The sequence below is a fragment of the Pristiophorus japonicus genome, chromosome 8, assembly GCF_044704955.1.
Source record: "Pristiophorus japonicus isolate sPriJap1 chromosome 8, sPriJap1.hap1, whole genome shotgun sequence".
Taxonomy (NCBI): domain Eukaryota; kingdom Metazoa; phylum Chordata; class Chondrichthyes; family Pristiophoridae; genus Pristiophorus; species Pristiophorus japonicus.
The window spans coordinates 228,403,818-228,418,085 of record NC_091984.1 but is presented as its reverse complement, the minus strand read 5'-3'; positions in this window follow the sequence as shown (position 1 = coordinate 228,418,085).

Genomic DNA, 14,268 nt, shown 5'->3' with positions numbered 1-14,268 from the left:
TCTAGAGTAAAAATAAAACAGGGAAGGTGGCTCAACCGTGGCTAACAAGTGAATTTAGGAATAGTGTTAAATCCAAGAAAGAGGCATATAAATTGGCTAGAAAAAACAGCAAACCTGAGGACTCGGAGAAATTTAAAATATAGCAGAGGAGGACAAAGGGTTTAATTAGGAGGGGGAAAAGAGAGTAGGAGGGGAAGCTTGCTGGGAACATAAAAACTGACTGCAAAAGCTTCCATAGATATGTAAAGAGAAAAAGATTAGTGAAGAAAAACATAGGTCCCTTGCGGTCAGATTCAGGTGAATTTATAATGGGGAACAAAGAAATGGCAGACCAATTGAACAAATACTTTGGTTCTGTCTTCACGAAGGAAGACACAAATAACCTTCCGGAAATACTCGGGGACCGAGGGTCTAGTGAGAAGGAGGAACTGGAGGAAATCCTTATTAGTCAGGAAATTGTGTTAGGGAAATTGATGGGATTGAAGGCCGATAACTCCCCAGGGCCTGATAGTCTGCATCCCAGAGTAATTAAGGAAGTGGCCCGAGAAATAGTGGATGCATTGGTGATCATTCTCCAACAGTCTATTGACTCTGGATCAGTTCCTATGGACTGGAGGGTAGCTAATGTAACACCACTTTTTAAAAAAGGAAGGAGAGAGAAAACGGGTAATTATAGACCGATTAGCCTGACATCAGTAGTGGGAAAAATGTTGGAATCAATTATTAAAGATGAAATAGCAGCGCATTTGGAAAGCAGTGACAGGATCGGTCCAAGTCAGCATGGATTTATGAAAGGGAAATCATGCTTGACAAATCTTCTAGAATTTTTTGAGGATGTAACTAGTAGAGTGGACATGGGAGAATCAGTGGATGTGGTGTATTTGGACTTTCAAAAGGCTTTTGACAAGGCCCCACACAAGAGGTTGGTGTGCAAAATTAAAGCACATGGTATTGGGGGTAATGTATTGACATGAATAGAGAACTGGTTAGCAGACAGGAAGCAGCGAGTCGGGATAAACGGGTCCTTTTCAGAATGGCAGGCAGTGACTAGTGGGGTGCCGCAGGGCTCAGTGCTGGGACCCCAGCTATTTACAACATACATCAATGATTTAGATGAAGGAATTGAGTGTAATATCTCCAAGTTTGCAGATGACACTAAGCTGGGTGGCAGTGTGAGGAGGATGCCAAGAGGCTGCAGGGTGACTTGGACAGGTTAGGTGAGTGGGCAAATGCATGGCAGGTGCAATATAATGTGGATAAATGTGAGATTATCCACTTTGGTGGCAAAAACATGAAAGCAGATTATTATCTGATTGGCAGCAGATTAGGAAAAGGGGAGGTGCAACGAGACCTGGATGTCATGGTACATCAGTCATTGAAAGTTGGCATGCAGGTTCAGCAGGCAGTGAAGAAGGCAAATGGTATGTTGGCCTTCATAGCTAGGGGAATTGAGTATAGGAGCAGGGAGGTCTTACTGCAGTTGTACAGGGCCTTGGTGAGGCCTCATCTGGAATACTGCGTTCAGTTTTGGTCTCCTCATCTGAGGAAGGATGTTCTTGCTATTGAGGGAGTGCAGCGAAGGTTGACCAGACTGATTCCCAGGATGGCTGGACTGACATATGAGGAGAGATTGGATCGACTGGGCCTGTATTCACTGGAGTTTAGAAGAATGAGAGGGGATCTCATAGAAACATATAAAATTCTGATGGGACTGGACAGGTTAGATGCAAGAAGAATGTTCTCGATGTTAGGGAAGTCCAGAACCAGGGGACACAGTCTAAGGATAAAGGATAAGCTATTTAGGAACGAGATGAGGAGAAACTTCTTCACTCAGAGAGTTGTTAACCTGTGGAATTCTCTACCACGGAGAGTTGTTGATGCCAGTTCATTAGATATATTCAAGAGGGAGTTAGATATGGCCCTTATGGCTAAAGGGATCAAGGGGTATGGAGAGAAAGCGGGAAAGGGGTACTGAGGTGAATGATCAGCCATGATCTTATTGAATGGTGGTGCAGGCTCGAAGGGCCGAATGGCCTACTCCTGCACCTATTTTCTATGTTTCTATGTAACACCTTAGGAACAGAGAAATATTAGGAACAGCAGGAAGCCATTCAGCCCCTCGGACCTGCTCCACCATTCAATTTATAGATATGGGACTTGAACACGTAAATCTAGGCTGACACTCCCAGTGCAGTGCTGAGGGAGTGCTGCACTGTCAGAGGTGCCGTCTTTCAGATGAGACGTTAAACCAAGGCCCCGTCTGCCCTTTCAGGTGAATGTAAAAGATCCTGCGGCACTATTTCGTAGAAGAGCAGGGGAGTTATCCCCGGTGTCCTGGCCAATATTTAACCCTCGTTCAACATAACAATAAAAACAGATTATCTGGGTCATTATCACTTTGCTGTTTGTGGGAGCTTGCTGTGCACAAATTGGCTGCCGCGTTTCCCACATTACAACAGTGACCAGACTTCAAAAAAGCACTTAATTGGCTGTAAAGCGCTTTTTGGGATGTTGGGAGGTTGTGAGAGGCGCTATACAAATGCAAGTCTTTCTTTTTACTTCTCCATGCCACTGAGATGCGCTGACTCGATTGATTGAGTCATATATGGGAGGGTAGTCGACGTTCATCAAACTTCAGCCCAGCACAAATCAGTGACTTTGTTGGGTGGGAGGAAGGAAAGGAAAATGAATTACAAACAGCCACCTTAGTGGGCTGCATCATTTAGTGAAATTATCCCAGAGCTCATTTCACAAACACAAGGCGAGAAGGAGTGCATAATCCTTTTGCTGCTGCTCCCGTATGAAAATACATTTTTAAAGTTAATGCCCGTGTGAAAATAGCAAAGATATAAATGTAGTACGAGCACATTCAAATAGGAAAGCCAGCCAGAAAATCCACCCTGAAATGTAAACTCCAGAACCGAAATCTAATAGATCAGACATTCCTTGCCTTCAATATTTATTTGATTTTCTCAGTGCGAAGTCGTTCAGATACGACACAAGAGGCAGATTCTGAGCTCAATTCGGCCCTCTCTCTCTTTCAAAGCGCGTCAATGATTATTCAAGGTCCTGCTAGGAGCCAGCGGAACTGGACAGCTCATTCCCAGTCCCCAGTGGGGCCCCCGACTGCACAGCGTGACACTCCTGTCAAGTTTGGCATTAATTAGTACAGATTTAGCAATCTCCCCGCCGGAGGTCACACGGCAAGTAGCAAGTGAGCAATGGAAGTGTCTGCGGGCTGCAGGAGGGGGGTACTGGAGCTGGGGGTTCAAGTACATTGAAAGGGTAATGGTAGTGATGAGAAGCTCCAAATTCAACAGAATGAAAGGACGCACAGGCATTTATATAGCGCCATTCATGACCTCAGGCCATCCCAAAGTGCTTTTTGAAGTATGGCCACTGTTGTAATGTTTGGAAATGTGGCAGCCATTTTGCGCACAGCAAGATCCCATAAATGAGATAATGACCAGATCACCTGTTTTTTTTTTTAAGCGATGTTGGTTGCAGGGTTAATATTGGCCAGGACAACGACAACGACAACCTGTATTGATACAACACCTTTAACGTAGTGAAACGTCCCAAGCCGTTTCACAGGTGTATTATGAGATAAAAAATTTGACACTGAGCCGCATAAATAGAAAATAGCGCAGATGACCAAATGCTTGATCAAAGAGGCACGTTTTAAGGAGCGTCTTGAAGGAGGAAAGAGAGGTAGAGAGACAGAGAGGTTTAGGGAGGGAGTTCCTGAGCTTGGGGCCTAGGCAACAGAAGGCACGGCCACCGATGGTTGAAGGATTATAATCAGGGATGCTCAGGAGGGGCGCAGACATCTCGGGGGGGGGGGGGGAGGTTATGGGGCTGGAGGAGATTACAGAGATAGGGAGGAGTGAGGCCATGGAGGAATTTGAAAAAAAAGGACAAGAATTTTGAAATCGAGGCTATGCTTAACCGGAAGCCAATGTAGGTCAGCAAGTACAGGGGTGAGGGGTGAGCGGGACGTGGTGCCAGTTAGGACCATGAAGAACTCCCCAGCTCTTCTTTGAAATAGTGTCTTGGGATCTTTTTCATCCACCTGGTTTAACATCTCATTCGAAAGACAGCACCTCTGACAGTGCAGCACTCCATCAGCACTGTACTGGAGTGTCAGCCTAGATTTACGTGCTCAAGTCCCTGGAGTGGGACTTGAACCCACAATCTTCTGACTCAGAGGTGAGAGTGCCACCCACTGAGACACAGCTGACAGATGGATGAGAGCTGGCATCGCCAGTGTCCCTGTGTCAATGTCATCACCATGGTGAGGAATTTTAGGATTACGTCGGAAATCCAACAGAGCAACATGCTTACAGACAATCGATTGTATAGCACAGAAACAGGACATTCAGCCCAGCTGGTCTATGCTGGTGTTCTTTCTCCACAGTCTACTTTATCTAACCCTATCTGCATACTCTTCTATTCCTTTCTCTTTCTATCCCTTTATTCCCCAAGTATTTAGCTAGATTCCTCTTAAAGGCATCTTTGCTATTCACCTCAACTATTTCATGTGAAGTAGACTTATGCAGAAACGTTCAGCAGGTTGGGACTATACTCATTGAAGTTTAGAAGAATGAGAAGTGATCTTATTGAAACATATAAGATACAGAGGGGACTGGACAGGATAGATGCTGAGAGGATGTTTCCCCTTGTGGGGGAATCTAGAACTAGGGGACATAGTTTCAGAATAAGGGGTCGTACATTTAAAACAGAAATGAGGAGGAAAAATAAAAAAGCAAAATTATTTAAATAGGGGGAAATTACAACATGCTGCGGTACAGAGGGATCTGGGGGTCCTTGTACATGAAACACAAAAAGTTAGCATGCAGGTACAGCAAGTAATTAGGAAGGCAAATGAAATGTTGGCCTTTATTGCAAGGAGGATGGAGTATAAAAGTAGGGATGTCCTGCTGCTGTCGGTGAGATCACACCTGGGGTACTGCGTACAGTTTTGGTCTCCTTTTTTAAGGAGGGATATACTTGCATTGGAGGCAGATCAGAGAAGGTTCACGCGGTTGATTCCTGAGATGAAGGGGTTGTCATATGAAGAACGGTTCAGCAGGTTGGGTCTATACTCATTGGAGTTTAGAAGAATGAGAGTTGATCTTATTGAAACGTATAAGATTCTGAGGGGGCTTGACAGGGTAGATGCAGAGAGGATGTTTCCCCTCGTGGGGGAATCTAGAACTAGGGGGGATAGTCTCAGAATAAGGGGTCACCCATTTAAAGCAGAGGAGGAATTTCTTCTCTCAGAGGGTCGTGAAACTTTGGAATTCTCTGCCCCAGAGAGCTGTGAAGGCTGGGTCATTGAATATATTTAAGGCGGAGATAGACAGATTTTTAAGCGATAAGGGAGTAAAGGGTTATGGGGAGCGGGCAGGAAAGTGGAGCTGAGTCCATGATCAGATCAGCCATGATCTTATTAAATGGCGGAGCAGGCTCGAGGGGCTAGGTGGCCTACTCCTGCTCCTATTTATTATGTTCTTATGTGGTAGAAAATTCCATATTCTAACCACATACTTAAAATCATCAAAAGATGTCTGGTGGAAATCTGAGGCCAATACTCTTATTAAAATAAAGGCAATTTGTAGCTTGGGCTTACTCTGATAGAAACTTGTGTACTGACAAACGCTTCAAAACTCAACTTTCATGTCCAAATTACATTGCACTAACCCTCCACCCCCCTCCCAAGACAGCTATCTAGAAACTCTCAGAGATTAGTGCAGGTAATTCAAACACACACCACTAGTATGTACAACAACAACAACCTGCCTTTATATACCACCATTAATATACTAAAAACATCCCATTGCACTTCACAGGGGCATTATCAGACACAATTTGACACCAAGCCACACAAGGAGATATAACGACAGGCAAAGAGGTAGGTTTTAAGGAGCGTCGGAGAGGTTTAGAGAGGGAATTCCAGGGCTGAGGGCCTAGGCGGCTGAAGGCTTGGTGGGGCAAAGGAAGTCGGGGATGCTCAAGAGAAGATACACTTTACATTCTGCCAGATTCCAAAGAGTCCATCAAATTCTCCTAAACCATTTATTCTCAAGGTCCATATTCTGCTGCACATCGTTCTATGGCAAACTTTGAGAATTATTTGAAAGTAAATAACATTCTCCCCGCACTCTGTTAGCCCGCAATGTTCTCCCTTCTTGAAGGCCGTATGGTGTACCGTCCAAATGTGCCAACATCCCTCCAGTACCTTAACAAAATGGCCGCTCTTTCAACTATGTGCCTAGGCATTGAGCATCAGCCAATGGATGGGCCACATCGTCCTCATGCCTGTTACTAGACTCCCAAAGCAAGCGCTCTACTCAGAGCTCTGACACGGCAAGCGAGCCCCAGGTGGGCAGAGGAAACGCTTCAAGGACACCCTCAAAGACTCCCTGATAAAGTGCAACATCCGCAACGGCACCTGGGAATCCCTGGCTCAAGACCACCCAAAGTGGAGGAGAAGCATCTGGGAGGGCGCCGAGCACCTTGAGTCTCTTCGCAGGGAGCACGCGGAAGCCAAGCGCCAACAGTGGAAAGAGCGCACGGCAACCCAGGCACCCCACCCACCCATCGCGCCAATCACCGTCTGTCCCACCTGTGACAGGACTCGAGATCTCGCATTGGTCTCATCAGTCACCTGAGAACTCATGTTAGTGTGGAAGCAAGTCATCCTCGACTCCGAGGGACTGCCTAAGAAGACGATGGTGATTGGACTGCAGGAAGGGGAGGGAAGTGCAACTAGTCTAACCCTGTCCGTACAGGACATTCATGCACACGTGAACCTTCCATCGGGGATTATTGGAGCAATCAGGATGGGGGAACGGTCGATGATTCTTCTGCTGCTGGGGCCCAGGGAGACAGAAAGCAATGATACTGGTCCCACATTGAGTGACCAACTGCTATAAGACAATGGAATAGGAATTAGATGCACAATGTGGCTAATCAGTATGGCCCAGTACTGGCACTATGCAGTGTGTTTTCCGATTAAAGAGAGTATTGGGCAAAGTCCAAAAACAAAAAAAGTGTTCGGTTGCTCTTACATCGTCAATGGTTGGAAATAGAAGCAGGAATTTTTTTTTTTTTAAAAAGAGGTAATCTGTATTTAAAAAGTTGTTAACATTTGACAAAAATGGTGCACTGATTACTTAATACAGGTACGTCCCAAATCCGGAATTCCAAAACCTGAATTGTCTGAAAACCGGACATTGTTAAGTGGCCAAGATGATGACATCGGGCGGTGAGGGACGAGGAAACCAATAAGAAATGTAACGCCGAGGGGCCGCAGGCGGCGAGAATCGGCCAGAAGCGAGGAACGGAGGACCGGTGAGAATCGGCGGGCGGCAAGGAGCAGAGGATCGGCGGAAATTGGCGGGAATCGGCAAGGAGCAGAGGATCGGCGGGCGGCGAAGAGCGGAGGATCGGTGGGTGGCGAGGAGTGGCCGATCGGCGGGAATCGGCGAGGAGCGGAGGATCGGCAACAGTGAGGTCCAAAATCCGGCAAAACCTGAAAGCCGGCACGAACTCGGTCCCAAGGTTGCCAGATTTCAGATGGTGACCTGTACACAGATAATAATATTTTTTTTTTTATATAAAATGAAAAGAAATCCAGTTTCTCTTTTTATTTGAAAAATTTGGATTGAATATTGCCCTCGGAATCTCTGCTGCGCTTTTCACATCCGAGCAAAAATTGTAGACCTTACAACTTTCTGTTTCTCAATGGGCTAAGACAGTAAAAATCTGTAAGGTTAATGGCTTCTATTCCAAAAAACCTCAGCAAAGCAATCCTGTGGGAGCTGTGAGAAGGGATATTCTGGAAGGGGCGATTAGCCTGATCTCAACATGCTGTCTTATTCTGCAAGGGTACACGCTGTACTCTCAATAATATTGTCAATACACATACCCGAGCACAGTCAAGATAAAGCACATCGTCAAGTGAAATGTCCGCTTTCTCTTTAATAGATCAATGTCATCAAGTATCTTTTTTGGCTGGCTATCACGATTAGCGCGTAACCTTGAAAAGAAGCCTTGAATTTATAAATATATATAAAACATCAAAGCACCTTTACTGTGTATTTTGCTAGCACATTGTTGTGAAAGAGGCTATACAATTTGACACTAGTTATCAGCTACAAGTAGCACAGACGTATACTGCTTAAGGACCGCCAATGCTCCAGAACTGCTCTGGAATCACTAGGAATTGGAAGATTCATCTCCAGGACACTGCTACGAGCAATACCCAGGAGAAAAATCATAGGGGCAATAAAAAACATTAAGTATTTTTACATTTTCTTCGAACACCTTCATTTATTAGTTACAGAAATATTCGAGATGGGAAAAAGGCTGTTTGACTCACAGTCAAGAAGCATCTAATCAGAAGAACACAAGAACATAAGAAGTAGGAGCAGGAGTAGGCCATTCGGCCCCTCGAGCCTGCTCCGCCATTCAATAAGATTGTTGGCTGATCTTCAACCTCAGCACCACTTTCCCGCCCGATCCCCAAGTCCCTCGATTCCCCGAAGTATCAGCCAGTGGCTGAGTGGACAGCACACTCGCCTCGGAGTCAGAAGCTTGTGGGTTCAAGTCCCACTCCAGGGACTGAACACATAAATCCAGGCTGACATGCCCACTGCAGTGCTGAGGGAGTGCTGCACTGTCGGAGGTGCCGTCTTTAGGATGAGGCGTTAAACTGAGGCTCTGTCTGCTCTCTCAGGTGGATGTAAACGATCCCACGGCACTATTTCAAAAGTAGAGCAGGGGAATTATTCTGGTGTCTTGGCCAATATTTATCCGTCAATTAACACCACTAAAAACAGATTATCTGGTCATGATCACATTGCTGTTTGTGGGAGCTTGCTGTGCGCAAATTGACTGCCGCGTTTCCCACATTACAAAAAAGTGACTACACTCCAAAAGTACTTCGTTGGCTGTAAAGACGTCTGGTGGTTGTGAAAGGCGCTATATAAATGCAAGTCTTTCTTTTAGAGTCCAAAAGTCTATCTATCTCAGCGTTGAATATCGTCAGCAGTTCAACACCCACAGCCCTCTGGGGAACGCTTTCCATTTGGGCATGGGTCAGCTGAGCTCGTGTCAGACGGCCAATGGCGGGGAGGTTGGAGGTGAGAGGTCACGTGATGACCAGAGTTAACAACCCCTAATACTGCTCTGCTCACGCTGCTGTGTAACCATGGCGAGCAGAGCTCAGTGTATTTGTACAAGTGCATCACTCAGCACCACCGGCCTTGGGTTGTCAGCGAGAATTCATAACGTTATATAAAAAGAGATGATGAGGCACTAGCCTCTTTTCTAACATTAGAAACTTCAGGTCTAACGAACATATCAGCTAGACCCTTTCTTCAACTTTTGATTTCCAAGTTTGAAAGGCTGCAAGCCAGTGTGAGGGGCGGAAGGGGGGGGGGGGGAGGGGAGATCTGGTACCGGCTGCAAAACATTGCCGCAATGTGGGATCAATTTTGCAATAAATGGTTTTTTTTCCAAAGACTTTTTTGTGAAGACAGATCCTTTTTAAAATCTTGTACTAAGCTGCTGTTGAACTAAACACAGTAAGGGAACAGTGTAGTGCACTGGCTGTGTTACTGGACTAGTAAACTAGAAGCCTAGACTAATAAAGACTTGCATTTATATAGCGCCTTTCACGACCACCAGACATCCCAAAGCACTTTACAGACAATGAAGTACTCTTGGAGTGTAGCCACTGTTGTAATGTAGGAAACACAACAGCCAATTTGCACACAGCAAGCTCCCACAATCAGTAATGTGATAATGAGCAGATAGTCTGTGTTAGTGATGTTGATTGAGGGATAAATATTGACCAGGACACCAGGGATAACTCCCCTGCTCTTATTCGAAACAGTGCCATGGGATCTTTTACATCCACCTGAGAGAGCAGACAGGGCCTCGGTTTAACGTCTCAACCGAAAGACGGCACCTCTGACCTTGCAGCACTCCCTTAGCACTGCACTGGAGTGTCAGCCTAGATTTTTGTGTTCAAGTCGCTTTGTAGGACTTGAACCCACAACCTTCTGACTCAGAGGCGAGAGAGTGCTACCCACTGAGCCACGGCTGACACACAGGTAATCTTGAGAAGGCGAGTTTAAATCCCACCAGCTTGAGAATTTGAATTTAGTTTAAACCTGCAAATGAAATGTTGGTATCAATAAAAGTGACCATGAAACTATCGGACTGTCGCGAGAACCCAACAGGTTCATGAATGCCCTTTAGACAACCTGCTGCCCTTACCCGGTCTGGCCGAGATTTGATCCCAGACCCACAGTAGTGTCGTTAGAGTCATAGAATCATAGAAATTTACAGCACGGAAGGAGGCCATCGTATCCGCACCGACCGACAAAGAGCTATCCAGCCTAATCCCACTTTCCAGCTCTAGGTCCGTAGCCCTGTAGCTAACGGCACTTCAGGTGCACATCCAAGTACTTCTTAAATGTGATGAGGATTTCTGCCTCTACCACCCTTTCAGGCAGTGAGTTCCAGACCCCCACCACCCTCTGGGTGAAGAAATTTCCCCTCAAATCCCCACTAAACTTCCTAACCAATTACTTTAAATCTATGCCCCCTGGCCGTTGACCCCTCTGCTAAGGGAAATAGGTCCTTCCTACCCACTCCATCCAAGACCCTCATAATTTTATACACCTCAATAAAAGGTCCGTGCTGTAAATTTCTGATTCACAGGCACGATGAGCCAAATGGCCCCCTTCCGTGTGCTGTACGATTCTATGAGCAGGTATCTTCGCCCCCCCCCCCCCCCCCCAATACCGTCTTAAAGCGCTTCACCAAGAATTATTTTGAAGGGCACCGACTTGTGCAGGCAAAGGCGGCAGCTAATCTGCCTTCTGATGGTGTTGTTTCAGGGGTGGGGGTGAAAGTTTGGTCAGGACTCTCGGGCATGCTCGCTGCTCTCCAAACAGTCCCATAAAATAGCTTCAACTCCATGTTTAAATGAAACTGGAGGAGGAGAGTTGCTACCCCTTTAAATATGAGAAGACAGCGTCTGTCTCTCAAAGCCTAATCCAAGCTCATCCCTCACCTGTTTCCAGCTCATTACTGAGCACAGTTCCAAATGAGATTACCGAGTCAATGTCCCGACTGGGAATTGCAAAATTTAACCCTATCACGCCGGATTGTATTGAACTATTGTAATACGCCCTTCTCATTATAACTTTTGTGCAGTAAAAATAGCAACCATTTAATTACCAGCCTGGCTTTATCGGTCTCTGAGAAACATGTTGGGTTGCGAAGAGATTAAGACAAGTGACACGCAGACTCCAATTCAGCGCAAAATGGCAAATACCCGGTGGAAACGTGCACTCGGTTTAAAAGGTTGCATTTCGGGGGCGGAGATGCTGTCTCGCCGAGAGCGTCATCTGCAAGCAACGCGATTCATTCTTGCAGGAGGCTCGCTCCTCCAAGTACAGTAACAAGGTGCAATAGTGCTCTCTCTCGCACTGTAGGGAAATAGATCCCCAGCCCGGAGCACACAGCACTGACCCGGCCCAAGTGTGTGTGTGTCTGTTGGTTGTGTCTGTGTGTGTGTGTCTGTCAGTGTGTGTCTCTGTCAGTGTGAGTGTGTGTCTGTCTGTCAGTGCGCGTGTGTGTCAGTCTGTGTGTCTGTCAGTGTGAGTGTGTGTGTGTCTGTCTGTCTGTCAGTGTGTGTGTGACAGTGTCAGTGTGAGAACGAAACAATCTAAGATTTCCCTATTGTGTTTCAACTTCTTGGTTTAACCCTTCAGAGTATTTTCCTCTCTCTGAAACGTCACTATCTGATAGCAAATCCATGTACCGCTATTTACTGTTTTATGTTTAATTACAACGATCGTTTCATATCTTAAATCTATTTACAAGCTTTGTATTTGCTATATATTTAGAATGAGGTAGTTTTTGAAAAATAAAATGGATTTCTGCACTTGGTTGCAGTGCCAATTTACTTAACTCCAGCTGTACATAGACATCGAAAAATAACCCCCAACATATTCATCCCAAACACTCCTCTCTGCCCTTACACTCCCATCTCCCCATCACCCCTCTTTCTCCGCCCCCCCCACCCCCCATATACTCCTCAATCTCTCCCTCCACCACACCACCCAGTGATTTCTCTCCCAACCCCTGGGCTGGGGACAGACACACTCCGTTCAATCTGATGGTAACACCTCTCGCCCCAGCCATCACCAACTGGAATTTCAAAAGGGGCACTAAAAATTCATAAATAAAGGAGGCAATCCTTCACCACCACCCCCCCCCCCCCCCACACACACACATGCCCCACCACCCCCCATGAAGTTTGCACAGGGGAGGGGTCAAAGTTAAGAGTGACGCGGAGTTCCTGAAAATGCAGAGGGGAATTGTGAGTTAATTACCCCCTTCTGTATTTAAATATTGCACTGACATTCTCTGCTAGCCTGCTCTCTCTCTCTCTCTCTATCAATATACACACACACACATATATATATATATATATATACACATAGATGGAAGGGCCAGTTAATCTGTGCCTGTGGGTTTCAGCCTAGGTGAGCGTGTCAAGTACCCCACCCAAATCACCAATGAAGTTGTGCATCCGAAAACAGACGGCTCCTGTTCAGCGTTACAGACTGACCTGCCCCAAGCCTTTACACTGCACAAGCCCCGGTTACTGAGCCCAGAGATTTCTCTTACCTGCTCGGGGAGAGAGACACACTGTCGGGGGAAATTCCGCAGCAGATGCAGCCTCGGAGTTAAAAAGGCAGTTCCTCTCTGGATTGAGCTTGGTATTTTTTTTGTATATCTTTTTTTTCCCCCTCTCCTCTTCTGTCTGTCTGTCTGTCTCTCTCTCTCTCTCTCAATCGGTTCCTGCCCAGAGACCAGCGCAAGTCCACACACACACACACACACACACACGATCTGTTCAATCCCAACTCCACTTCAATCCACCGCCGCAGTTGCCAGACTTAGCGGATCAGGGTGCTATTTACAGTTAACAATAAAGAGCAGTCAGTAGTTGGGAGGTCCGGCTTGATTAAAGAGGCCAATCTGTATGGCATGGCTTGTCCGTGAGATCGACCAGCTTCTCCTTTTATTCCATCTTCTTCCCCCACCGTTCCTGCCTCTCTCTCCCTCCCTCCCTCTCCTTGGACAAACCCCGTTTTCTGGGATCTAGTTGAATTTAAACGCAACTCCTCTCCGCTCGCAGTACTGGCGCTCTCACAGCACGCAGGCGTACAGCACAGTCACAGCATTTAAAGCAGTACAGCTCGACTTCTGTTTCTCCCCCATCTCTGTCCCTCCCTCCCCAAATAATCCTTCAAACACAAGAATGACTCTCTTACCTCAGTGTCCTCATAACCCATTCATGTTGTGTTTCTTTCCCAATTAGCCAATCAGGTCCTGGTGACAGAATTGATGGGGTAGATGAGTTCGAAAAAAACTATTGGAGGTGGGGGGGGGGGCGGACATCATCTTAAAATTAGAGCTAAGTCGTTCAGGGGGTGATGTCAGGAAACATTTCTTCGCACAAAGGCTACTGGAAATCTGGAACTCTCTCCCCCCACCCCCCCCCCCCCCCCCGCCAAAAAAAGCAGTTGAGGTTCAAGGAGTCAATTGAAAATGTCAAAACTGAGATTGCTCGAATTTTTGTTAGGTAAGGGTATTTACGGTTACGGAACCAAGGTAGATTGATGGAGTTAAGATGCAGATTAGGCATAAAGTAATTGAAAGAAAGACTTGCATTTATATAGTGCCTTTCACGACCACCGGGCATTTCAAAGTGCTTTCAAAGCCAATGAAGTACTTTTAGAGTGTAGTCACGTTATAATGTAGGAAACGCAGTAACCAATTTGCACACAGCAATCTCTCACAAACAGCAATGTGATAATGACCAGATCATTTGTTTTTGTTATGTTGATTGAGGGATAAATATTTGCCCCAGGACACCAGGGATAACTCCCCTACTCAGGTCCCCTGCAGTCAGAATCAGGGGAAGTCATAACGGGGAACAAAGAAATGGTGGACCAATTGAACAAGTACTTTGGTTCGGTATTCACTAAGGAGGACACAAACAACCTTCCGGATATAAAAGGGGTCAGAGGGTCTAGTAGGAGGAGGAACTGAGGGAAATCCTTATTAGTCAGGAAATTGTGTTGTGGAAATTGAGGGGATTGAAGGCCGATAAATCCCCAGGGCCTGATGGACTGCATCCCAGAGTACTTAAGGAGGTGGCCTTGGAAATAG